General features: G+C 50.8%; 2 long non-coding RNA genes across 2 annotated transcripts in view; one reads left to right on the top strand and one right to left on the bottom strand.

The window, feature by feature from the left end:
* LOC119566055 overlaps positions 1-23,963 on the top strand; it is a 60,811-nt gene that overhangs the window by 28,344 nt on the left and 8,504 nt on the right. The gene's annotated exons all lie outside the window — the stretch shown is intronic.
* Positions 8,300-22,344, bottom strand: LOC122465621. The gene is made up of 3 exons (XR_006290598.1): positions 21,853-22,344; positions 15,504-15,509; positions 8,300-8,336 (listed from the first exon to the last, which is right to left on the bottom strand). It is a non-coding gene; the product is annotated as an uncharacterized LOC122465621 (long non-coding RNA).

Here is a 23,963-nt window from a genome sequence, read left to right as displayed (position 1 = left end):
CTCAGTGATAGCTTATGACATTACAAGGAGTAATGGTCTCAAATTGCAGTGGGGGAGGTTTAGGTTGGATATTAGGAAAAACTTTTCACTAGGAGGGTGGTGAAACGCTGGAATGCGTTACCTAGGGAGGTGGTGGAATCTCCTTCCTTACAAGTTTTAAAGGTCGGGCTTGACAAAGCCCTGGCTGGGATGATTTAGTTGGGGATTGGTCCTGCTTTGAGCAGGGGGTTGGACTAGATGACCTCCTGAGGTCCCTTCCAACCCTGATATTCTATGATTCTTTGATTCTATCAATATGGGGGTTACAGGGCACCTAGAGGAGTTGGATTTTATGTTTGCATTTTGCATAATGAAAGATAAGGGATAATCATATATTAAATGGATTGATGTAGGATAGGATTTGACCATATTCTGCCCGCCACCCTTTCTGAGAGCAGGAAGGAACGGCCTCGTGTGCCATTGGTAAAGAGGCATCAGCCAGATTCTGATGTCTGAAGCTGATTTCAGGCAGGAATAGACCAGAACAGTCCTGGTCACCTTTTGTTTTAGGATAAGGTTTCATTATGGTATTTGCTCTAAGGTCTTGTTTCTTATCTGCATTACAAATTAAGTTGTGTTTCTTCTCTGCATTGCAAACTAAGTTGCCTAAGGTTCTTTTGTAATCCCTTTAGAAACCATATCATCCTTTGTAAAATGTTATCCTGTCTGAAAGTCTCCCTGAAATTGTTTGGTGTGAGTGAGAAATGTGTGCATAGTTCAAAATAAAGGTGGAAAGCCATCACAAATGTCCAGATGGTCAAGAAGAAGTGAGAGACTTGGAAACAACAGGAGGCAGTCAGAAAACATCCACTGTATCCGACGCTAAAGATGTTAGCAGCATTGATGACCTCAGAGGCGAGGCAGGCACCCTGGATGCAAGACAAAGAAGAGCTAACAATGGGAAGCCAACAAAACCACCAAACGATAACAGCTGAAAACCCGGAGATTAACCCCATTTAAGGACTAACGATTACAGAATGGCATTGCAAAATCCATAGACGAAAGTGGGAATTTACAAGTCTAAAGCTGGGGGTGTTTTGCCATCAGACTCTGGGTTCAGCCCTGCAAAGCTTTGGAGCATCGGATCGCGACCGACGGAGCCCAGCTCCTCGCTTGTGTTCAATCTAACTGGCCATTAGATTGACAAGAGCTACAGCAAACTGGTAACTGTAAGACCATCTACAGGATGTGTGTGTGTGTGTGGTTAAATGTGTATGCTTACAGTTGTATTTTCAATAAATGCGGCGTATTGCCTTTTCCCCTGAAAAGATCCCATGTGCTTCTTATCAGCATAAGATGCTCCCCCAAGGAATAGAGTGTCACAAACACATCTCATGACTCTGCCCCCAACAACTGGAACTAGGACATGAATGTGGAAAAAAACAAGAAGAACTGTGTTAATGGTTTATTTACAGTAAGTGGAAAGCAGGAAAGTAAAAGGAGCTGAGAAGGAGCTTTCATAATGACAGCGTAGGGCAAGGAGACACAGAGATTCTGAGAACAGTTTTCTTAATGGCACTAAAGTCACAGAAATGGCCAGGAAGTAACCCAGGGAATTAAGGAATTGCCATCTCACTTGAATAAATCTCTCTGTCCCGCTTACTGTCCCTTTCCTTCTCCTTCTCCTTTTGCTTTGCTGTTGTTTCAGGAGTAGCTTTTCTTTCCCTGCTCGAGACCATGATTGGCTGTCAGTCGCCCCATCCTCTTCTGGGAGCAGGTGCCAAGAACTAAAAAAGCTTTCAAAGACTGGGCTCTTTCCCTTTGATTTTCCTTCCACTCTCTGTCGGCCTGTGTCCTTGCTTCCCTTTTGCTGCTGCTTCCAGGTGGTTGGTTTGAGGTCCATGGGGTCTGTGGTGTCCCGGTTTGGGTGGGTTATTGGAGGAGGGGGAGGACGAGTCTATGGCAAGAGCCTGCGATTTGCCTTGCCTGCCCGGCTTGCGCTTTTGGCTTCACTTTTGGTTTTTTGATTTTTTTCCTTCCACTATCATCAGTTCATCTCTTCATCACGTAATTGTCCGGAGCCTGGCTCAGAGCTGGAGGCAGGAGGAGAGAGACAAGAGTGAGATTTCAGCATCTCCAGGTAGGGACCACAGCTCCAGGAGGCCCCAACAAACACTGTGGGGTTTTTAATTCACAGCTGTTGGTCGGTCTTGGGGAAACCCTGGTGCACCAGCGGGGGTGGGTGGGTTGGCAGGGGAGGGGGCCCAGCTGGGAGGTGGAGGGGTCTGTGTGGTGCGAGCTGTGGGAGGAGGAGAAGGGGGTTGTGGACAGGGGGCGATTGGCTTGTAGGGATGGGGACTGGGTCTGGGAGGGATATGGGGGAGGGAGAGGCTATAGGGGACTTGGATCGGGGACTTGGGTCAATGGCATTGCTGTGGCTGTGGCTGTTAGGTTGGGAGGGGCAGCACCATGGCCGCCCCCAGGGGGACACAGCATGGCTGTGGGGGGCTGTAGGGAGGGGAGGGGTCTGTGGGGTGGGGCGGCTGCAGCCTGGCTTGGGGCGAGGAGGACAGTTGGGGGGGGACTGTGGAGGGGCTCGGCCAGACTGGGGCCTGGGGGCTGGTGGGGAGGGGCAGTGGGGTGGCAGCCGGCCATGGCTGTGCGTCGCTCTTGGGGCATCTCAGGTGGGGGGCCCCAGCGGGGGACGGGGGGTCTGGCAGTGCCCCCGGGGAGAGAAGGGGAGACCTGCCCCCCGCAGGGAGCTGCTTCCGGGGCAGCCTGTGGGGGGCAGGGGGGCCCAGGCAGCTCCCAGCGGGGGGCTGCGAGTCCCTGCCCCGGGCAGAGGGAAGCTGCGGCAGCTCCCCGCAGTTGGGGGGGCAGCGACATGTGGGGAGCAGGGGGGGGCAGAAGGGGGGCAGGGGGCTCTGAGCCGTTCCGCCCGGCCCCGAGCTCCAGACAGCCCCCGGCCCCGGCCCTGCTGTCCCCCCCTACAGCCTCCGCTACCGGCGCTGCCGGGCAGGGAACAGGGAGCAGGGGAGGGGTGGGGTAGAGGGCAGGGGAGTTCGGAGGAGGGGTCAGGGGCTGGGGGGCAGATGGGGTCGGGGTGGTGAGAGGGCGGGGAACAGGGGGTTGAATGAGGGCAGGAGGTCCCGGGGCAGTCAGGGAGAAGGGGCGGTTGGATGGGGCAGAGGGTCCGGGGGCCAGGCAGGAAGGAGAGGGGGGGTTGGATGGGGCAAGGGTCCTGGGGGGGCCCCTCAAGGAACAGAGGGGTTGGATAGGGCCGGAGGCCCGGGGCGGCCGTCAGGGGGGCGAGAAGCGGGGGTCGGATGTGGGAGGGAGCCAGGCCATGCCTTGCTGTTTGAGGAGGCCCAGCCTCCTCTAATTGGCCCTCTGTACAATTTCTGAAACCCGATCCGGCATCAGGCCAAAAGTTTCCCGCCCCTGGCTTAGGGCCTGATTTATGCAAAGACCCATTGGGAGTGTGTGAACATTGCCCCATTTCTGAAACTGGAAACAACCCCCTGGACAGGGCTGGGAAAACAGAGCAGAGCACTGGAGCCTGAACCCCCTCGTCAGAGACTGCGATGAAATCATCTCAGGCATTGGCATCCTGACAGCAGGATTATCTGGCTGTGTCGACTCTCTCCTCAGGCCCTGAGCGACCAGCACCCCTAGCCAATGCCTGAGATGGCGGGGCGTCCAGGATTTCCAGGTTTATGGATCTTGGGTAGCAGATAGAAGACCGCTGGTCGGGGTTCCAGGGGCGTGTCTGTGCAGATTTGTTCTTGTGCTTTTCCGGGGATTTTCCTGAGCAGATGGTGCAGTTTCTCTTGGTAACCCTGAGTGGGATCAGAGGGGAATGGGCTGGAGAATGTGGAGTTGGAGAGCTGCCGAGCAGCCTCTTGTTCATATTCCAACCTATTCAGGATGACGACAGCACCTCCTTTGTCAGCCTTTTTGATTCTGTTCCTGAGGCTGTGGACGGTGTTGTGTTCTGCACGGCTGAGGTTATGGGCCAAGTGATGCTGCTTTTCGACCACTTCAGCCCGTGCTTGTCGGCTGAAGCACTCGAGTTGAAGTCCAGTCTGCTGTTTCGACCTTCAGGCAGAATCCTTCTTTTTGTCGTGTTGGTCGGAAGGTCTCTGTGGATTAGTGTGTTGTTCAGAGGTGTGTTGGAAATATTCCTTCCGTCGGAGACGTGGAAAGTTGAATTTCAGGTCACCACAGAACTGTATCATGTTGGTGGGGGTGGAGGGGCAGAAGGAGAGGCCATACACGACACCCACTTCCTGGACACTACAGTGCTAATAAGCGATGGTCACATAAACACCACCCTGTCCTGAACCACTATGCTTACCTACATGCCTCCAGCTTTCATCCAGACCACATCACATGATCCATTGTCTACATCTAAGCTCTAAGATACAACCGCATTTGCTCCAATCCTTCAGACAGAGAAAAAAACACCTCCAGGATCTCTATCAACCATTCTTCAAACAACAATCCTCACCTGCTGAAAGGAAGAATACCCAGAAGTCAGCTACTCCAGGACAGGCCCAACAAAGAAAGGAACAGAACGCCACCAGCCACCACCTTCAGCCCCCAACTGAAAGATCTCCAGGGCAGAATCAAGGATCTACAATCTATTCTGAAGGATGATCCCTCAATCTCACAGATCTTGGGAGACAGGCCAATCCTCGCTTACAGACAGCCCCCCAACCTGAAGCAAATACTCACCAGCAACCACACAGCAAAAACACTAACCCAGGAACCTATCCTTGCAACAAACCCATTGCCAACTCTGTCCACATATCTAGTCTAGGGACACCATCCTCAGACCTAATCACATCAGCCACACCATCAAATGTGCCCAGATACATTTGTTAGTCTCTAAGGTGCCAGAACTACTCCTCGTTTTGTTTTTGTTTTTTTGCTGATACAGACTAACACGGCTCCCATTCTGAACTAAATGATTGCATCTCTCCCCACAATCGATCTATAAGCACAAAGAACACCCTAGAGACCAGGCCTTTAAACGTTAGGAAACATCAGAGTTAAGGTGACGTGTACATACTTCGCGCAGTGCTGTTGTGCATGTGTGTTATGATACAGACTCACAAGTGTGGCCTTGGGGTCAATTCTCTGCCTCCCACAGCATCAATTTCCTCCAGACTCCCAAGGGAAGAGGTGCTTCCTCCATCCCTTGATGAGATGCCTTTCTCGAGTCTGCTTTGGTCCAAAACTCGCTAGTGCGCCATGCAGGAGGCCTGTGATGTGTAGGGGGGCCTGATGAGATGATCTAACAGTCGCTTCTGGCCTTCAAGTCTCCAAATCTCTGCAAAACCGAGTGCGGCACATTGAGCATCCTCTGATGGTTCCACGTGTGGCCTGCGTGAACCCTTGCACGACCACTGAGTGTGTGGGGGTGACCCAGGGGGAGCAGCTCAAACACGCACAGGAGCCGGCTCGGGGCAGGACATGAGCCCTGCAGGGCAGGGGTGGGGCTGGCAGTGACATCCCAAGGGCCTTTTGCAGCACTCAGCTGATTGGTGAAAGGAGGTTGGGAGGCGGTGACCTCACAGAGAGTCCACGACAACGGCCAGGGAGGACAGACTGCAGGGCAGGGGGATCTCAGAGACCCCCGGGGCTTTGCTGCAGGGAGTCTCCTTCTTGAGGTGTCTCCTTGAGGACTGAGAGAGAATTCAGGGTCTCGTATGTGAGCGCGAGGTGGAGCCTCTCTGGAGTTTTCTCCTTTCCCACCGCTGATTGAGCGAGAAGACAGACGTCCCCATGGAGAAGGTAAGAACCCCAGAGAGGTTTCGTACCGAGGGAGCCTGATCCACCCGGTGCTGGCCAAATTCTCGGCACGGAAAACAGGAGGTTAAGGTGGGACAATTTTCCCCCAGCTAGGCCTTTGTCCCTTCGAGTCCTTGGGGTTTGTCTTTTTTGGTTTCCCTTTTCCTGCTTCCCTCCCTCCATTGGCAAGGAGGGGGCTGCTCTGTTGCCCTCATGGTGGGAGGCCTCCCAAAGAGATGGGACAAGAAGCGTGCTCTGAGAGTGATCCTCACCGGTGACCTGAGCCATCCCTGGGCCATGTGGGGAACCCTCAGCCCACCGCCAGAGTCTCCACGCTGATTGGCTGAGCAGGGGGTCTCGTGGCAGGGAGGAGACTCAGGACTTTGTTGTTCTCTTTTAAGGCCCAGCAAATAAGCCAGAACCAATCATCTGCTTGGTGAATTGTTCTCCTTCTCGCTGCTGATTGTCTCTGAGCCGTTCCTGGTTCTCGCTGGTGTTCTCGTGCTTCCAAAACACTTGCTGAAGAATCAGTGTGAATGGTTGTTGGTCTGTAGCTCATTGCTGGTCCCTTTATTCTGATCGATTCAGTGTGTGAAACTCCAGACTCATGGTTCATTTGAAAGTCAGGACACCCGGGTCCTGTTCCCAACTCTATCCCAACAGGTTGTGTGATGGAAGACAAGGCCCTTCACCTTTCTCAGCCTTTGTTTCTCCCTCTGTCAGTTGGGGAGAACAATCCTCTCACACCTGCCTCCCGGTGGGGGGAGGCTGGGGAGCTGTGGGGACCTGTTTGAGAGCGTCACTCGTAGCAGTGTATCGTAGGAGGTATCCTATCGGATTGAGTCATTCCAGAGGATGATGTCGTGCAGCAGAACCCCGTTTTCCCAACCTGGCATGACAGCTTTCCATGTGAACCGAACCAACCGTGCACACAGGTCCACAAGTTGGCGATTTCTCCTTTGGCCGCTAGATGGCTATGCAGGCTCCCACTTCCCCCTTCTTTGGTCAGCGCAATGGGGGTTAGTCTCCCCAAAAAGAACGCCTGTCTCGCTTTGAACGTTCCTTGATGTGCACCCTGTGGACTGTCGGGATACGTTTCCAAAAGTTGCAGGGCTTGTTTCATGGTCTCCACAACGACAATCTTTCTTCCTTTTTAGACATGACGACCTTTTTGGTCAAGATCCTTGATTATTCGGGACTTATCACGGAAGACCCAAAGTATTTGGGACATAAGACTTGTCTGGAAGGGCGCACAGGGCTAAAGTGTTTTGACCATCTAGCAGGTGCCTTGTCGCAAGAATGAATGTCCATGACCCCTTCCAAAACAGGCCCAAATGAGCTGTTACCAGAATTGCCCTTAACCTTGGGTACGCCCATTTGTTAGGTTACTCTTCTGGTGGGGGAGATTCTGCATTCTGTCAATGTGCTGCTTTATGCACTTGTGTTTCCTATGGAGCGCATACTCCCTTCCTTCTGCAAGTTCCCATCCCAAGTGGAGCTACCCTGCAGGAACGCTCGGTTCCCCAGGGCTGGGTTCTTCCAGCCCCCAAATGTACGAACATGAACAGACACACAGGCAGACCACACATGAACATATGATGTCAGAGAGGACTGGGTCATCAGCACTTGCAAGCTGACCCCTGATGTGTCCCGGGACTACAGTGGGCTGGATCGACAGCAATTTAATGCTGGTCCCCTCATACGTCCTTGGCCTCGCGCGGCTGGGCTGAGCAACACCTTAATCTGCCACCCTCCTCCTGCCCCAGGTTCAGCACCTCCCTATCCCCACCTTCCACCCCACAACCATTCTGCCTCGTAACCCACTTGCTGAGCAAACCCCCGAGGATTTTTGGGGCTGCCAGGAATCTTTATGCTTGGGTACAAGGAGCGTTGCTTGCAGAGTGAATGGAGAAGGCCCAAAAACACCCATGGAGGTGGGGTGGGGGGCTAGCAAACTATAACTGATCACAGGAGGCAGGGTCGGGAGGCTATTCCTAGAGAGAGACAGAAGGCACAGAAAGAGACAGATGGATTCTCAGCACTCCTTGAAGCTGGAATCGATCAGGGTTCCCAGGTGGCCTTGGTAGCTGAGGGACCGGAGCGCTGGAGCCAGGCAGAGCCCCCAGCACAATCAGTCAGGAAAAGCGAATGAGGAGGACTTGTGGCACCTTAGAGACGAACCAATTTATCTGAGCATAAGCTTTCATGGGCTAAAGCCCACTTCATCAGATGCATGCAGGGGAAAATACAGCAGGAAGATATAGATATATCGATACAGAGAAGACGAGAAAATGGCGGTTGCCATACCAACTGTTAACGAGACCAATCAATTAACTGGGCTATTAGCAGCAGAGAAAAAACCCTTTTGTTGTGATACCTTAATCGATTGGTCTTGTTAAGAGTTAGAATGGCAACCCCCATTTTCTCATGTTCTCTATGTATATATATCTATATATCTTCCTACTATATTTTCCACTGCATGCATCTGATGAAGTGGGTTTTAGCCCATGAAAGCTTATGCTCAAATAAATTTGTTCGTCTCTAAGGTGCCACAAGTACTCCTCGTTCTTTCTGCTGAAACAAACTAACACGGCTATCACTCTGAAGCCTCACCAAAGGCTCTTACATAAATTAAGTTGTCATGGCATAAGAGGGAAGATCCTTTCATGGATTGAGAACTGGTTAAAAGACAGGGAACAAAGGGTAGGAATAAATGGTAAATTTCCAGAATGGAGAGGGGTAACCAGTGGTCAGTCCTAGGACCAATCCTATTCAACTTGTTCATAAATGATCTGGAGAAAGGGGTAAACAATGAGGTGGCAAAGTTTGCAGGTGATACTAAACTGCTCAAGATAGTTAAGACCAAAGCAGACTGTGAAGAACTTCAAAAAGATCTCACAAAACTAAGTGATTGGGCAACAAAATGGCAAATAAAATGTAATGTGGATAAATGTAAAGTAACGCACATTGAAAAAAATAACCCCAACTATACATACAATATGAAGGGGGGCTAATTTAGCTACAACTAATCAGGAGAAGATCTTGGAGTCATCGTGGATAGTTCTCTGAAGACGTCCACGCAGTGTGCAGCGGCAGTCAAAAAAGCAAACGGGATGTTAGGAATCATTAAAAAAGGGATAGAGAATAAGACGGAGAATATCTTATTGCCCTTATATAAATCCATGGTATGCCCACATCTTGAATACTGCGTACAGGTGTGGACCCCTCATCTTAATAAAGATATACTGGCATTAGAAAAGGTTCAGAAAAGGACAACTAAAATGATTAGGAGTTTGGAATGTGTCCCATATGAGGAGATTAAAGAGGCTAGGACTTTTTGGCTTGGAAAAGAGGAGACTAAGGGGGATATCATAGAGCTCTATAAAATCATGAGTGGTGTGGAGAAAGCAAATAAGGAAAAGTTATTTTCTTGTTCCCATAATATAAGAACTAGGGGCCACCAAATGAAATTAATGGGCAGCAGGTTTAAAACAAATAAAAGGAAGTTCTTCACTCAGCACACAGTCAACCTGTGGAACTCCTTGCCTGAGGAGGTTGTGAAGGTTAGGACTATAACAGGGTTTAAAAAAGAACTGGATAAATTCATGGAGGTTAAGTCCATTAATGGCTATTAGTCAGGATGGGTAAGGAATGGTGTCCCTGGCCTCTGTTTGTCAGAGGGTGGAGATGGATGGCAGGAGAGAGATCACTTGATCATTACCTGTTAGGTTCACTCCCTCTGGGGCACCTGGCATTGGCCACTGTCGGTAGACAGGATGCTGGGCTGGATGGACCTTTGATCTGATCCAGTATGGCCATTCTTACATTCTTATGTTCTTGTGTTTTCAAACAACAGGTCTTGGTTTTGTTTTGGTGTTTCTCCTACCTGTCCACATTTTCATCAGCACCCTTTGGGAGCTCCCCTTCTTAGGGTGGCTAAAAATCACAACTAAAGTTTTTATTTAAATTATGACATTTACATATAGGGTTTTTATGAAAATTTAAATCAAATTTCTTATCTACATATTGCTAGTTCTTCTCTTCCATTTTATGGTCTTAAATTGTCAAAGTGGATGTTTTCTACTTGTTTGTTTTTTTTAGTTTCCTAAGTGTTAATAAGATTTTGGATTTTATGTCGATATTTTTCTACTAAGAAGCTTCACACTTAAAATGCTCATCTGTGCTGAAAAAGACAAGCCCAAGGCCTCATTAATATCCCCTAGTATGAGACTATACAGACGCAGAATTGAAAATCAAGAAGCCTGTGCTCTGTGCCTCCTTGGTCAAGAGCTTTGAGATCTACTAGTGAAAAGCGACGTGGAAGAGCGGGAGGATTTCTGGCCAGGACACTGTACTTCCACAAGTAAAGAGCTGAAATGCTTCAACCATCAGGTTTTGCAGGTTGAAGTCAATAGGACTTGTGCCCTGAGCATGCTTGACAACCCCTCCCTTAGGCAGGCGGAAGAGCCTAATTTTGGGCTCCACTTTTTGCAAACTTTGGCCTGTATAAAAATTGCTATTGTAAATTACTGAGAGTTTAAATAACTTTTTATTGTTAAAACAAAATTGTTTTACTGTTGAAGTGACAGATTTTATGCCACCACATGACAAGTTCTTAATGAAAATACACGGAGTCCCTGATGCGGCAAATGCTCACTGAACTTCGAACCACGGGGCTGTTTCCGTGAGTAAAGTTCTGTGTCTAAGTGTCTGCAGGACCCGGGAATTAATTTTCAATATTTGGATTTTTGCATATAGCAATTTTATCAATCATGAGACCCAGTGGCTGGGAGGTGTGGGGCCTGCGGGCTCTGGGGTGGGGCTGGGGATGAGCAGTTTGGGGTACAGACAGGGCAGGATTAATGTAGGGGCTTTAGGGGCTGCAGCCCTGGGCTAAGGGGGACTACGCAAAAAGATCTCCAGGCTGCCAGAAGTGGAGATCTTTTGGTGGGGCCCCTTAGCCCGGGACCCTGGGCTGCGGCCCTAACGTCCCTGCGTCTGGCCCTTCCTAGCGGGGAGCAGGGAGGCAGCTTCGTGCACTGCTGTCCCTCCCCCACCGTGCTGGGCTGGAGCTGGAGCTGAGTGTCTGCAAGCTCCGCCCGTCCACTGCCCTCGCCTGCAGGCTCCACCCCCGCAGCTCCCATTGGCTGGGAACCGCAGCCAATGGGATCTGTGGGGGCATTGCCTGCAGGCAAACGCAGGGCAGCGCAAGGAGCAACCTTGCCCCCGGGGCCGCAGCCAGGGACGTCCGTGCCGTGTCGGCAGCTGCAGGGTCACTCCGGGAGCAGCGCGCAGGGCCAGGGCAGGCAAGGAGCCTGCCTCAACCCCTGTGCGCCACCAAATGGGAGCTGCCCCAGGCAAGCACCCCGCAGCTCAAGCCCAGCCCTGAGCCCCCTCCCGCACCCTAACTCCTCCCAGACCCCCACCTCCACCCCAACCTCCTGCCCTGAGCCCCCTCCCGCAGCCTAACTCCCTCCCAGACCCCACCCTCCACCCAACCTCCTGCCCTGAGCCCCCTCCTGCACCCTAACTCCCTCCCAGACCCCCACCCCCACCCCAACCTCCTGCCCTGAGCCCCCTCTCGCAGCCTAACTCCCTCCCAGACCCCACACCTCCACCCCAACCTCCTGCCCTGAGCCCCCCCCCGCACCCTAACTCCCTCCCAGACCCCCCCCCCACCCAAACCTCCTGCCCTGAGCCCCCTCCCGCACCGTAACTGCCTCCCAGACCCCCACCCCAACCTCCTGCCCTGAGCCCCCTCCCGCACCCTAACTCTCTCCCAGAGCCCCACCCCACCCCAACCTCCTGCCCTGAGCCCCCTCCCGCACCCTAACTCTCTCCCAGACCCCCACCCCCACCCCAACCTCCTGCCCTGAGCCCCCTCCCACCCTAACTCCCTCCCAGACCCCCACCCCTACCTCCTGCCCTGAGCCCCCTCCTGCACCTAACTCTCTCCCAGACCCCCACCCCAACCTCCTGCCCTGAGCCCCCTCCTGCACCCTGACTCCCTCCAGACCCCACCTCCACCCCAACCTCCTGCCCTGAGCCCCTTCCTGCACCCTAACTACCTCCCAGACCCCCACCCCCACCCCAACCTCCTGCCCTGAGCCCCCTCCCGCACCCTAACTCTCTCCCAGACCCCCACCCCAACCTCCTGCCCTGAGCCCCCTCCTGCACCCTAACTCTCTCCCAGACCCCCACCCCAACCTCCTGCTCTGAGCCCCCTCCTGCACCCTAACTCCCTCCCAGACCCCCACCCCCACCCCAACCTCCTGCCCTGAGCCCCCTCCTGCACCCTAACTCTCTCCCAGATCCCCCCGCCAACCTCCTGCCCTGAGCCCCCTCCCACGCCCTAACTCCCTTTCAAACCCCATACCCCTACCCCAACCTCCTCCCCTGAGCCCCCTCCCGCACCCTAATTCCCTCCCAGACCCCCCCCCCCACCCAACCTCCTGCCCTGAGCTCCCTCCCACGTTCCAAACCCCTGATCCTGAGCCCTGCCCCAGAGCCCGCACCCCCAGTCAGCCCCCTCACCACCTTCTGCACCCACCCCCCTGCCTCAACCTGCAGCCCCTCCTGCACTCTGAACCCTGTATTTTTCACCACAGCCTGGAGCCTGGGACCCACAAAATCGAATAGTCCTGGGCCCAAAGAGGCTGCGCGGGGACTCGGGCCAGAGGACTCCCCCAAGCCCTCTCCCCACCAGCAGCATGGTGCTCCGGGGGGAAGGGGCCTCTCCCTTGCCGGGTACTGGCAGCAGTGAGCTCCGGGGCCAGGAGAGAGGCCTGTGGCAGCCCTTCATCCCCAGCTGGCTCCTCTCCCATCTACCCGTCTCCTCTCCAGGCCCCTGCTGCGTGGCCCTTCATCGCTGGTGTGCGAGCACGTGGCTGAGGGGGAACTTAGACTCCAACCTCCTGCTCGAAGCAGGGCCAAGCCCAACTAAATCATCCCAGCTAGGGCTTGGTCAAGCCAGGCCTTAAACACCTCAAAGGAAGGAGATTCCACCACCTCCCGAGGGAACCCATCCCAGTGCTTCACCACCCTCCTAGTGAAAAAGTGTTTCCTAACATCCAACCTCGACCTCCCCCACTGCAACTGGAGACCATTGCTCCTTGTTCTGTCATCCGCCACCACTGAGAACAGCCAAGCTCCATCCTCTTCAGGTCGCTGAAGGCTGCTCTCAAATCCCCCCTCACTCTTCTCTTCTGCAGACTAAATAACCCCAGTTCCCTCAGCCTCTCCTCATAAGTCATGTGTTCCAGCCCCCTAATCATTTTCATTGCCCTCCGTTGGACTCTCTCCAATTTGTCCACATCCTTTCTGTAGTGGGGTCCCCAAAACTGGACACAGTACTCCAGGTGTGGCCCCACCAGTGCTGAAGAGAGGGGAAGAATCATTTCCCTTGATCTGCTGGCAATGCTCCCACTAATGCAGCCCAATATGCCGTTAGCCTTCATGTCGAGCTTCTCATCCACTGTAACCCCAGGTCCTTTTCTGCAGAACTGCTGCCAAGCCACTCGTTCCCTAGTCCGTAGCGGTGCATGGGATTCTTCCGTCCTAAGTGCAGGACTCTGCACTTGTCCTTGTTGAAGCTCATCAGATTTCTTTTGGCCCAATCCTCCAGTTTGTCTATCCAGCATAGGGGTAGGGTCCAACTTTTCATTTCTACTTGATAGCACATTATTTAATAAAATGGATACATTCGGGAGCAGTAATGGTCTCCATGAGGTTTGAAATGCAATGTCCTGAGCTTGGCCTTGGGATGACGGTTTTTTGTGACTTTCCTGCTGTGAAGGAGGAGGAATAACATGGGTCTGAGTTTCTCAGATTCATTCATCTGCAGAGGAGACGAATGTGAGAATGGGCCTTCATGGGGTGAGATGGGACCTTCAGGGAAGTCTCTTGACGTGTTTCTTTTAAATTACGGAGTCTAGCAGGGCTCTGCTGTTTATTCTCTGCAGGTATCATGCATTCCTAGATCTAGAAGGTTTAGCTCAGTGGTTCTGAACCCGTGGGCCACTTGCAGCCCAATCAGCACACAGCTGTGGCTCATGTGACATCCTCAGGGCATTCAGGTAGTATTTGTGTTGTGTGGATGCAGCCCACATAAGGAGGGGCTCAGGACTGGGGCAGAATGTTGGTGCTGGGGGTGTGGGCTCTGGGGTGGGGTTGGGGCTGAGGGGTTTGGGTGCAGGAGGGTCTCAGGACTGGGGCAGAGGGTTGGAGTGTTGGGGGAGAGGGCTCCAGCTGGGGGTGTGGGCTCTGGGGTGGGATCAGGGCTGAGGGGTTTGGGGTGCAGGAGGGGGCTCAGGACTGGGGCAGAGGGTTGGGGTGCGGGGATTGAGGGCTCCTGCTAGGGGTGCAGCCTCTGGGGTGGAGCCAGGGATGAGGGGTACAGGCTGCAGCGGGGAGTGAGGAGTCCCCCCAGCCCTCTCTCTGTGCAGCAGCCCGGGGCTAAGGGAGAGGCACCTCTCCCCGTCTGCACGGCCTTGATAGCCTGCTGCACAGCCGCGCGGCTTAGAGGGAACTTAGGTAGCTGCCAGGCAGCATGAAGGAAACACCACTGAGTGGTGCGATCCCCACAATCATTGATACAAACAGGCTGCTCCACGTGTCATGGCAGTCACACAGCCAGACAGCTTTGGACGGGTTGGGAGACACCCCCAGTGACGCCCTGGATGTATGGCTGGAGGAAGGAGGAAATTGGCAGTTACCTCTGCATGACATTTTCCTGGAGTGGCTTCCCTGGGTGGAGTGCCACGTCTGGGCTTGGCCGACTAGCATGGGCTGGTGGGGCACGAGAGTGCTGCAGAGCTGGGAGGAACGGCTGTGGGAACCGGACGTGGGGAGGTTGAAGTGTAGGTTCCTAGAGACCTGTGCAGCGCTCAGCCCGAGCTGCAGGGGTGGAGTCCTGACACGAGAGTTCCCCTCGGCCCCAAGAAGCATGTTACACAGCTCTTCAGGCCAGCCCTTGATGCGGTTGCACCACACAGGGTTGACAAGGGTCTCTCTGTCCCAGAATCTTTCCCCCCGAATGTCTTCCCATTATCCACCCCTTCAGCTCCCACGAGAGGTCAGGTGTGTGTTGAGGCCAAGAGAGTACAATAGCACATGTATACCGGTGCCTTGCCTGGAAGCCCCTCCGTCACTGTCCCGAGGAGTTGGCTGGGAGTCTGCTTTCCTCCAAATGTTCAGTCACGTAGTTCACGCTCTGAGGTTGAGCTACAGGCTGCCTGTCAGCCCCAGAGGCACAAGGAGGTGGCATTCCCTCTGGCCGGGCTCTCACCGAGTTAACCCGTTGAGCATTTCGCCCACTTATGCCCTGGTTTTCTGCAGACATTACATGTCAGGTCTCTGAGAGCCCTTGCATGAGGTCTCCCCGCATCAGCCGCTCCCCCCACTTTGGGTTTATCTGAGTCCCACTTCTGGGGTGCCCCCATCGGTTCCCTTTCCCCAGTCCCCTTTGAGTCTCTCTCGATACCCAGAGCGACTGTCCAAAAACTCTTCTGCCAACCCGCCTGCACTACGCAGAGCCTGAGGCTTCTTGTCCACTAACCATCTTTTAAGCTAGTGGGGACAGTGCTCATAGAGTTGTTCCAAACCAGCCCGATTATACAAATCCTCCAGGGTAGTGAGACCTGCACCCTTACCTCATTTGTGGATACTCTCCCCTCAGAATGGTGGCTTCTATATATGTCACACGTGGGGTCTTCTCCACACCCCAAGACCTTTTCCTATAACCCCAGGTGCCAAGTCATACTTAAGCAGTAAAGCCTTTTTGAACCATTCATAGCCACCACTATCAACTCCATCCATTCGGCTGTATGCCTCTGTACCTTTAGGGCCAAGGAAGGGACTTGAGACTTGAGACTGCGGAGTTGTCTGCAGGATCAACCAGGTTCAAATCACATGCCTTCTCAAAGGCTATGAGGTAGGCATCCATAACCCCCCTCCTTATCTGGAGCAACCATTTAGGATCTAGGCTCCCTGTGGACTTGGCATCCCAGGGTCTTTCCCCACTTTCCCCTCTGTGGGTCCTCTTGCCCCTCCACTTCTCTAGCTGTAGTTCATGCTTTTCCTGCTTCTCCTCATGCTCTGCCAGCTCCTTCGCCTTCAGCTGCAGCTCCCGCCTTTTCTAATCTATCAAAGGGACCTGAATCATGAGGGCACCCTGCTGGACGGGGAACTGGCTCTTGGGGGCATCCTGCTGCCGCCTCTGTTGCTCTCAGGCCTCACTGGAAAACCCACCTGGGTCTGGAACCTGTTTCTGGTCCTTTCATCTGTCTCCAGAAGGCTTAGCCCTCTCCCTGGACAGGGTTTGTCATGCTCTTCCTAGGGAGGTGGCCTAACCAGCGCCGAACGAGGGCCTAGGTTATATGCCATTTTCTTGTTGCTTCCTTTGACTACCCTTGTTTTACTGCTGCAAGTCACTTATTGCAAAATACTACTGGTGCCTTCAGCATCCCACCTCTGCTACCAACTGTCATGGATCCACGGGATCAGTTCTGCACCCCCAGCTTTGGAACAGGCTCTAGGAGGAACCCCGTCAGTCTACCAGACCCTCCAGGGGGCCCACTCGTCCTGTAGGGTAAGCAACACCGCTTCACTGCCTCCTTCGATTGGACCTTTAGCACTGCTGGGTCACAGCGGGATTTCTGTTCAGCAAGTCCTACTGTGATAGACTACGTCCTGGTAGAGACTTGTCCGCTCCTCAGGGATTAATGCACCTCAGCAAGCATTTGCAGTGACACTCCCATCATGTTGTCAAAACAGTCGGGTCTCTTAATCAACTGGACTCAGCATAGGACGTCCTTAGATTGGCACAGAGAACTGAAGGTTAAAGCACAGTTCAAGTCCATTCTGGCTAGCCCAGAGCCCAGCCAAGCCGTAGTGAACCCCATTGCTCAAGTTCTGTCTGTCTCTCAGTTTGACCTTCTTGGTCAGACTCCAGGGGAAAGCCCGACTCCTTCCAGCAACGAGCTTTGATCCCCCACCTCACACCTTTCCCATCTTTGTTCTCGAGCTGGGGGATGTTGCTCAGCTTCCCTGTTGTGAAGTGGGGAAATCCATCTCCTCTGGGTCATTGGTTGCTAGGCAACAATGTCTTGGTGATGGGCTTTGCCATTGTCTTCACACTGGGGCTTGCCTCAGTCAGTCTTTTCCCAATGACCCATTTAGTCTCAGCTAGGTAACATTCATACCCATGTCTCTTAGCTTGCCCTGAGCGCAAACAGTCCTCTGTCTCCCACTGGTATCAATGCAACATATAGGGGTCATGTAAATAGTACAGAACATTCCCGCTGCGGGATACAGCTCTCTGGTCAGACCGAGCGCTCCGGGGGCAGGGACCTGTCTGTGCTCTTTGTCTGTAGAGCTCCTAGCACCGCAGGGCCCCGATCCTGACAGGGCCTCTAGGCACGGCTGTGCTGTAAACAAATACTACCAGTAATGGACTGATAATAACATGCAAAGGCTTGACCAAAGCTGTCCAACCTTTACCATTTCCACAGCATTCACCATGGGGAGGAATACAAGGGTGGGAATTACACACACTCACACACACACATCCTCCAGAGTTTGTCCAGCTGTACTTGGAGATGGGTTGGAGTGGCTGCACTGGACTGGTGCCCAGGAGAGGCTGCACAGTCCTGGGGGTAGGGGCTGCTTGTGGCCAGGTGGTATTAGAGCACATGGCCATGGTAAAGGGGCAGATCTGGGAGGGAACCTGTCCTGGTTACAGGGTGACCTGCACCTCTGGCCCCTTCTGGGCTCTCCGAGTGAACCCTTCCAGTGTCCGGGCTTGTAATGGCATGGTAAAGTGTACTATACAGTTCAGCCACTAGGTGGTGCTGTGTGTAACAGACCTTATATAAGCTAACCTCCGCCATGCCGGGCCGAGCATGAAAGGATCTTGTGGCAGGCGCATCTGTGGTGTCTCTCTGAGCCGGAGGCTCTGTAGCCAGGCCAGCTCTAGTACTGGAGCCTGACCTGCTGGTAGCAGCCCTGGAATCTGCCATCTCCCAGGGGTACATGACAGGCCTTGTACCTGTGTTTCCATGTGTCAGACTCCCCAAAAGAAGACACTGCTGGAGGAGAAGATGCAGTTGGAGTTGCAGAAGAGGTCTGTGGGTACTCGGAGGTGCTGGAGTGTCTGTGTGTGTACTGGAGGGGGAATTTAGGGGTGCTGTAGGGGATACCTAGGGCCTCATTCCTGAGGAGGGGGCAGTGTCACTCCTCGTCACAGTGGCATGGCAGCTGGCACAGACCCAGCACACAGCATCATCTGTCAGTGCCTCCCAGCGGGCCTCTCCCCCTCCCCAGAGTTGAGAGCCGTAGCCTGGGTGGGGTGGGGATCCGGCAGCTCTGAGGAACCAATCAGCTGCAGATGCAGGGGGAACCAAATGGAAAGCGGACCAGGTGCGGCTCCTTCTGAGCTGCACTGTCTGGGACAGAGGGCAGAGGAGCAAAAAGAGGCATATCTACCTGGACGTATGGTAACCCTACCTTTACCTCCCCTGGACAGACTCTTGCAAGTGTCCCAGTCTCCGACCAGGCCTTGGATTAGAGCAGCCTGTGTATCTACTGTGCTTACTCTGTGTCTGACTGGGTTTAGCACCCTGCTGTTCTTCCATTCTGCAGCTGCGACCAGCAGTGAATACAGAGCAACCACACAGCCTCTTCTGCAGAGTATTGTTAAACAGTAGGAACAAAGAAGAACAAGAGAGACAGGGTTTTATATAAACACCGTGAAGGGAAAAAGCTCTAATTTAAGGAGAGGGCCAAGTGACGCTCAGGTAACTCAACTAATTTGCTGGATTCCTCCTGATTCTGGATCCGTGTTGCAATTTGAAAGAATAAACCAGTTCTGTGCAGGTTTTATGGGTTTTATTAAAAAGAATTATCAAACAGTTCTTAGGCTTAAATTTTTAGTTCTAAGGCTAAAATTACTGTAACTTCATTAAACTAATTAGACAAAAGCAATACAAATAAGGCATACATGCTTAACAGTGAAGGTAATTAACTATTGGAACCATTTACCCAGGTCATGGTGGATTTTCCATCACTGACAATTTTTAAATCAAGAGTGGATGATTTAAAAAAAAAACTGCCCTAGTTCAAACAGGAATTATTGTAGGGCAGGTCTCTGGCCTGTGTTACACAGGAGGTCAGACTAGATGATCACAATGATCCCTTCTGGCCTTGGAATCTCTGAATCTGTGAAAACAATGATCAAATCCAAGTCACAACTGAGACTGATTCTGTTGGTCGGTGGATTAACAAATAATGATGTTGGTTTGGGTCATTGACTCATTAAATCATCAAATTAAAACAGGAGATCATAGAATCATAGGACTGTAAGGGACCTCGAGAGGTCATCTAGTTCAGTCCTGGGCACACATGGCAGGACCAAGCACAATCTAGAACATCCCTGACAGGTGTTTGTCTAACCTGCTCTTAAAAATCTCCAATGATGGAGTTTCCACAATCTCCATAGGCAATTTATTCCACTGCTTAACCACCCTCACAGTTAAGAAGTTTTTCCTAATGTCCAACCTAAACCTCCCCTGCTGCAATTTAAGCCCATTGCTTCTTGTGCTAGCTTCAGAGGTTAAGAACAATTTTTCTCCCTCCTCCTTGTAACAACCTTTTATGCACTTGAAAACTGTTATCAAGTTCCTTCCCCCTCCCAAATCTTCTCTTTTCCAGACTAAGCAAACCCAGTTCTTTAATCTTCCCTCATAGGTCATGTTTTCTAGACCTTTAATCATTTTTGTCGCTCTTCTCTGACTCTGTCCAATTTGTCCAAATACTTCCTGAAATGTGGTGCCCAGAACTGGACACAATACCCCAGTTGAGGCCTAATCAGTGCAGTGTAGAGCGGAAGAATTACTTCTTGTGTCTTGTTTGCGACACTTCTGCTAAATATCTCAGAATGATTGTTGCTTTTTTTTGCAACAGCATTACACTGTTGACTCATATTTAGCTTGTGGTCCACTATGACCCCAGATCCTTTTCCACAGTACTCTTTCCTAGGAAGTCATTTCTTATTTTGTATGCATGCAACTCATTGTTTCTTCCTAAGAGGAGTACTTTGCATTTGTTCTTATTGAATATCATCCTATTTACTTCAGAGCATTTCTCCAGTTAGTCAAGATCATTTTAAATTTTAATCCTGTCCTCCAAAGCATGTGCAACCCTCCCAGCTTGGTATCATCTGCAAACTTTATGCGTACTCTCTAAGCCATTATCTAAATAATTGATGAAGATATTGAACAGAACCAGACCCAAAACTGATCCCTGCAGGACCCACTTGTTATGTCCTTCCATGACTGTGAACACTGATAATTACTCTCTGGGAATGGTTTTCCAACTAGTTTTGCGCCTACTTTATAGTTGCTCCATCTATCTAGGTTGCATTTCCCTAGTTTGTTTATGAGAAGGTCATGTGAGACAGTATCAAAAGCTTTACTAAAGTCAAGATATACCACATCTACTGCTTCGCTCCTATCCACCGGGCTTCTTACGCTGTCAAAGCAAGCTATCAGATTGGTTTGACACAATTTGTTCTTGACAATTCCATGCTGACGGTTACTTATCACCTTATTATCTTCTAGATGTTTGCAAATGATTGTTTCATTATTTGCTCCATTATATTTCTGGGTACAAAAGTTAAGCTGACTGGTCTGTAATTCCCTGGGTTGCCCTTATTTCCCTTTTTATAGATTGGCACTGTATTTGCCTTTTTCCAGTCTTCTGGAATCTGTCCTGACTTCCATGACTTTTCAAAGATAATAGCTAATGGCTCAGAAATGTCCTCAGTCAGCTCCTTGAGTATTCTAGGATGTATTTCATAAGCCCTGGTGACTTGAAGACATCTAATTTGTTTAAATAATTTTTAACTCTCCCCTCCCATTTTAGCCTCTTTTGATCCTACCTCATTTTCACTGGTATTTACTATGTTAGACATCTAATGACCACCAACCTTCTTGGTGAAAACTGAAATAAAGAAAGAAGTCATTAAGCACCTCTGCCATTTCAACACTTTTGATTATTATCCCCCCACCCCACCCCATTGAGTAACAGATCTACCCTGTCCTTGGTCTTCCTCTTACTTCTAATGTATTTGTAGAATGTTTTCTTGTTACCCTTTATGTCTCTACCTAGTTTGATCTCGTTTTGTGCCTTGGCCTTTCTAATTTTGTCCTACATACTTGTGTTATTTGTTTATATTCATCCTTTGTAATTTGACCTAGTTTCCACTTTTGTAGGACTCTTTTTCTTGATTTTTAGATCATTCAAGATCTCCTGGTTAAGCCAGGGTGGTCTCTTGCCATTCTTCCCATCTTTCCTATGCAATGGAATAGTTTGCTCTTGTGCCTTTAATAATGTCTCTTTGAAAAACTGTCACTGTCTTCAGTTGTTTTTCCTTTTAGACTTGCTTCCCATGGGATCTTACCTACCAACTCCCTGAGTTTGCTAAAGTCTGCCTTCTTGAAACCCATTGTCTTTATTTTGCTGGTCTCCCTCCTACCATTCCTTAGAATCATGAACTCTCTCATTTCATGATCACTTTCCCCCGACCTGCCTTCCACTTTCAAATTCTCAACCAGTTTTTCCCTATTTGTCAAAATCAGATCTAGAACAGCCTCTCCCCTAGTAGCTTTCACCAGCTTCTGAATAAAAAATTGTCTTTAATACATTCCAGATCCTGTGGCTAACACAGGAAAGAATTGCTTTCCATTAATCCTGCAGCAGAAAATAGGAGAACATGACTGTTGTGATTTAAGGAGATCCTGTTTAGACACCAGACCACAGAGGTGTTTCATGGTGGCAGAGGCTAGCACCCCCTCAGGGGACGTATGATGAGTCTGATCTAGTTTTTGCCCCTGCTTTGTTCCACGCAGGCTGAGTGGGGCTCTGTGGCTGTGGCATGTAAGAGTCTAGTCTCCTGTGGGCTGCAATAGTTTGGTCTAATTTTAGGTGTTGGCCTTGGTGTGCAGGTGCTGGATGAGTTGCTACCCTGTGATATAGAGGAGGTCTGACTGGATGATCTCTTGGTCCCTTCTGGCCTAAAACTCTAAATTTAGCTGGTGTAGGTCATACCTGTCATTTTGGGTTTAGGTTAAGCCTTGCTGGATGCTGTGAACCCCATGATCAACACTCATCCAGAGAACCGGAGCTCCCTCCATTCCTCTGACTCCGTTTCTTTCACCAATATTGTCACAGAACATGGTTACTGGTTAGGAATCAGCTTTCTTGGAGCCTTTTATCCATTGTGGACAATGTGATATTTCAGGACATGGTTTGACACATGTTCTTACTCCTTGTGACCTGACTTCCATTTATCTATGATGGTCAGTTCAGAAATTACAGTACTAAGAACCAGGTAACATTCATTGATATATGCAATTACAGGTGTTAATTAGAGCTGAACAAAAGTTTTAATTCGAAAAGTATTTTGAGGAAATTTGGCCAGTCTTGAAAAACAGATTTTTTGTGTGAAAATGTTTGGATTTTCTTGAGATTTTTTCATTATTACAAAATTTGCAACTTAACCTTTTATTTGGGGAGGGAGGAATCTTATTATGTATTGTTTTTTGGGTTCTATTCTATGTTGCTTCTTACTCATCACCATAATATCACGATTCTTTCTGCTTTGCCAATTTGAGCTCTCAGCTTAATCACATGGTAGCATTTTCAAAAGTGAAAATATTCATTTTGTAAAATCCCAACTTTTGAGAATAAAAAATAGATAATGCAAAATTTTGAAAAATGAAAAATTTGTTCATTTCAGAAAACAACAAAACAAACACCTCTTTGATATTTTTATTTAATGTTAAAATGTATTTTCCAGCCAGTTCTAGTGTTCATGTACTGATTAGCGTAAATACTCATCCAATGAGCAATCCTTACTGTCAGACCAATTGCATTAGAGCTATGCATATACAAAGAAAAAGTAATGACGCATTTGGTATCAATACACTGCACATCTTTAGTGTGCTGCTGGTATGTTGCACATGCCTTCAGCCAGAAGCTGCCACATTCTCAGGAGTTACTAGCCCCATTAACACTGAAAAGCAAAGTGGGTTTTGGAGCCACCCCGTGTGAGCTCAGTGCAATGAACAGCCAGACTCACATGGGCGGGGCTGGGCCTCAGTGAGAGGTGCTATCTCCCCCATGCCATATCTCAGGGACACAGCGTGATTGGGGAGTAGACCAGAAGCTGGGAGCTGCCCAGTGAAAGAGGTGGTGAAAGTGTAGAATGGGGCCTCTATACCAGGATGATAAAATGACACCAGGCCCCTCATAGTCTAGATACACTCCGATCTTCCCGGGGCTCCCAGTCAGGGGCAGGAGCGTATCTGGGCAAGTGCAAGCCCGGTAATGGCTCCCACACTGATCCACGGCCCAGATCCTCTCCTCAGGAGAAAACTTGATCCAGCCCTTCCTCTTGACAGACTCTCTGGCCACCCCCACAGCCCAGGTCCTCCCACCCCCAATGTCTACCTCCCAGTAGTGTCTCCCCGAGGCAAACCCTTCTGAGCCCAGCACGCAGGTTTCACAGTCAAATCTCTCGGGGTTGTCAGGAATGTCCTGCAGCAGGCCCCTCCATTTCACAGATCGCCGATTCTCAGAGACCCGAGGCTGGGATGAGCCGTGTCTGGATCCAGAATCACCATAGCTGCAGAGAGGAACGGAGCATCAGGGGCAGAGCCCAGCTCTGTCTTGGCTAGGACACTGTCTGATTTCCAGCCTCTACCTCTCGGGGACCTGCTTCTCTGCATTTCACTGCAGCTCTCCTCCCAGGCAATAGGGGCAAATAGTTCCCCTGGAAGAGCTGGAGATGCCTCTAGCTCCCATTGGGCCTGTCTGTAACCTCTACAGAGGCCCCAATAAGGAATGAGCTCAGGTGTTACACACGGACATCATTTCAACCATTAAAGAACTCAGTAGTCACCTACCACAAAATCTGTGCTGTGGGGCTCTACCACGTCTCCACAGCTAAGACAGCAACTGAGTTTCCAATCTACACCTGAGTGGGAGCCCTCTATTCTAATACCCATAGAGTTGTATCAGACTCAAATTTGGTAGATTTGGTCTGGGTCTGAGGTAGAATTTTTCTACCAAATTTAAACTGAATTGGCCAAAGGGCTACTGATTGACAACTCCGTAAAACAGAGATTTCA

This window comes from Chelonia mydas, chromosome 4 (genome assembly GCF_015237465.2).
Source record: "Chelonia mydas isolate rCheMyd1 chromosome 4, rCheMyd1.pri.v2, whole genome shotgun sequence".
NCBI lineage: Eukaryota > Metazoa > Chordata > Testudines > Cheloniidae > Chelonia > Chelonia mydas.
The sequence above is the reverse complement of the archived record's forward strand: the minus strand, read 5'-3'. Positions and strand labels throughout refer to the sequence as shown.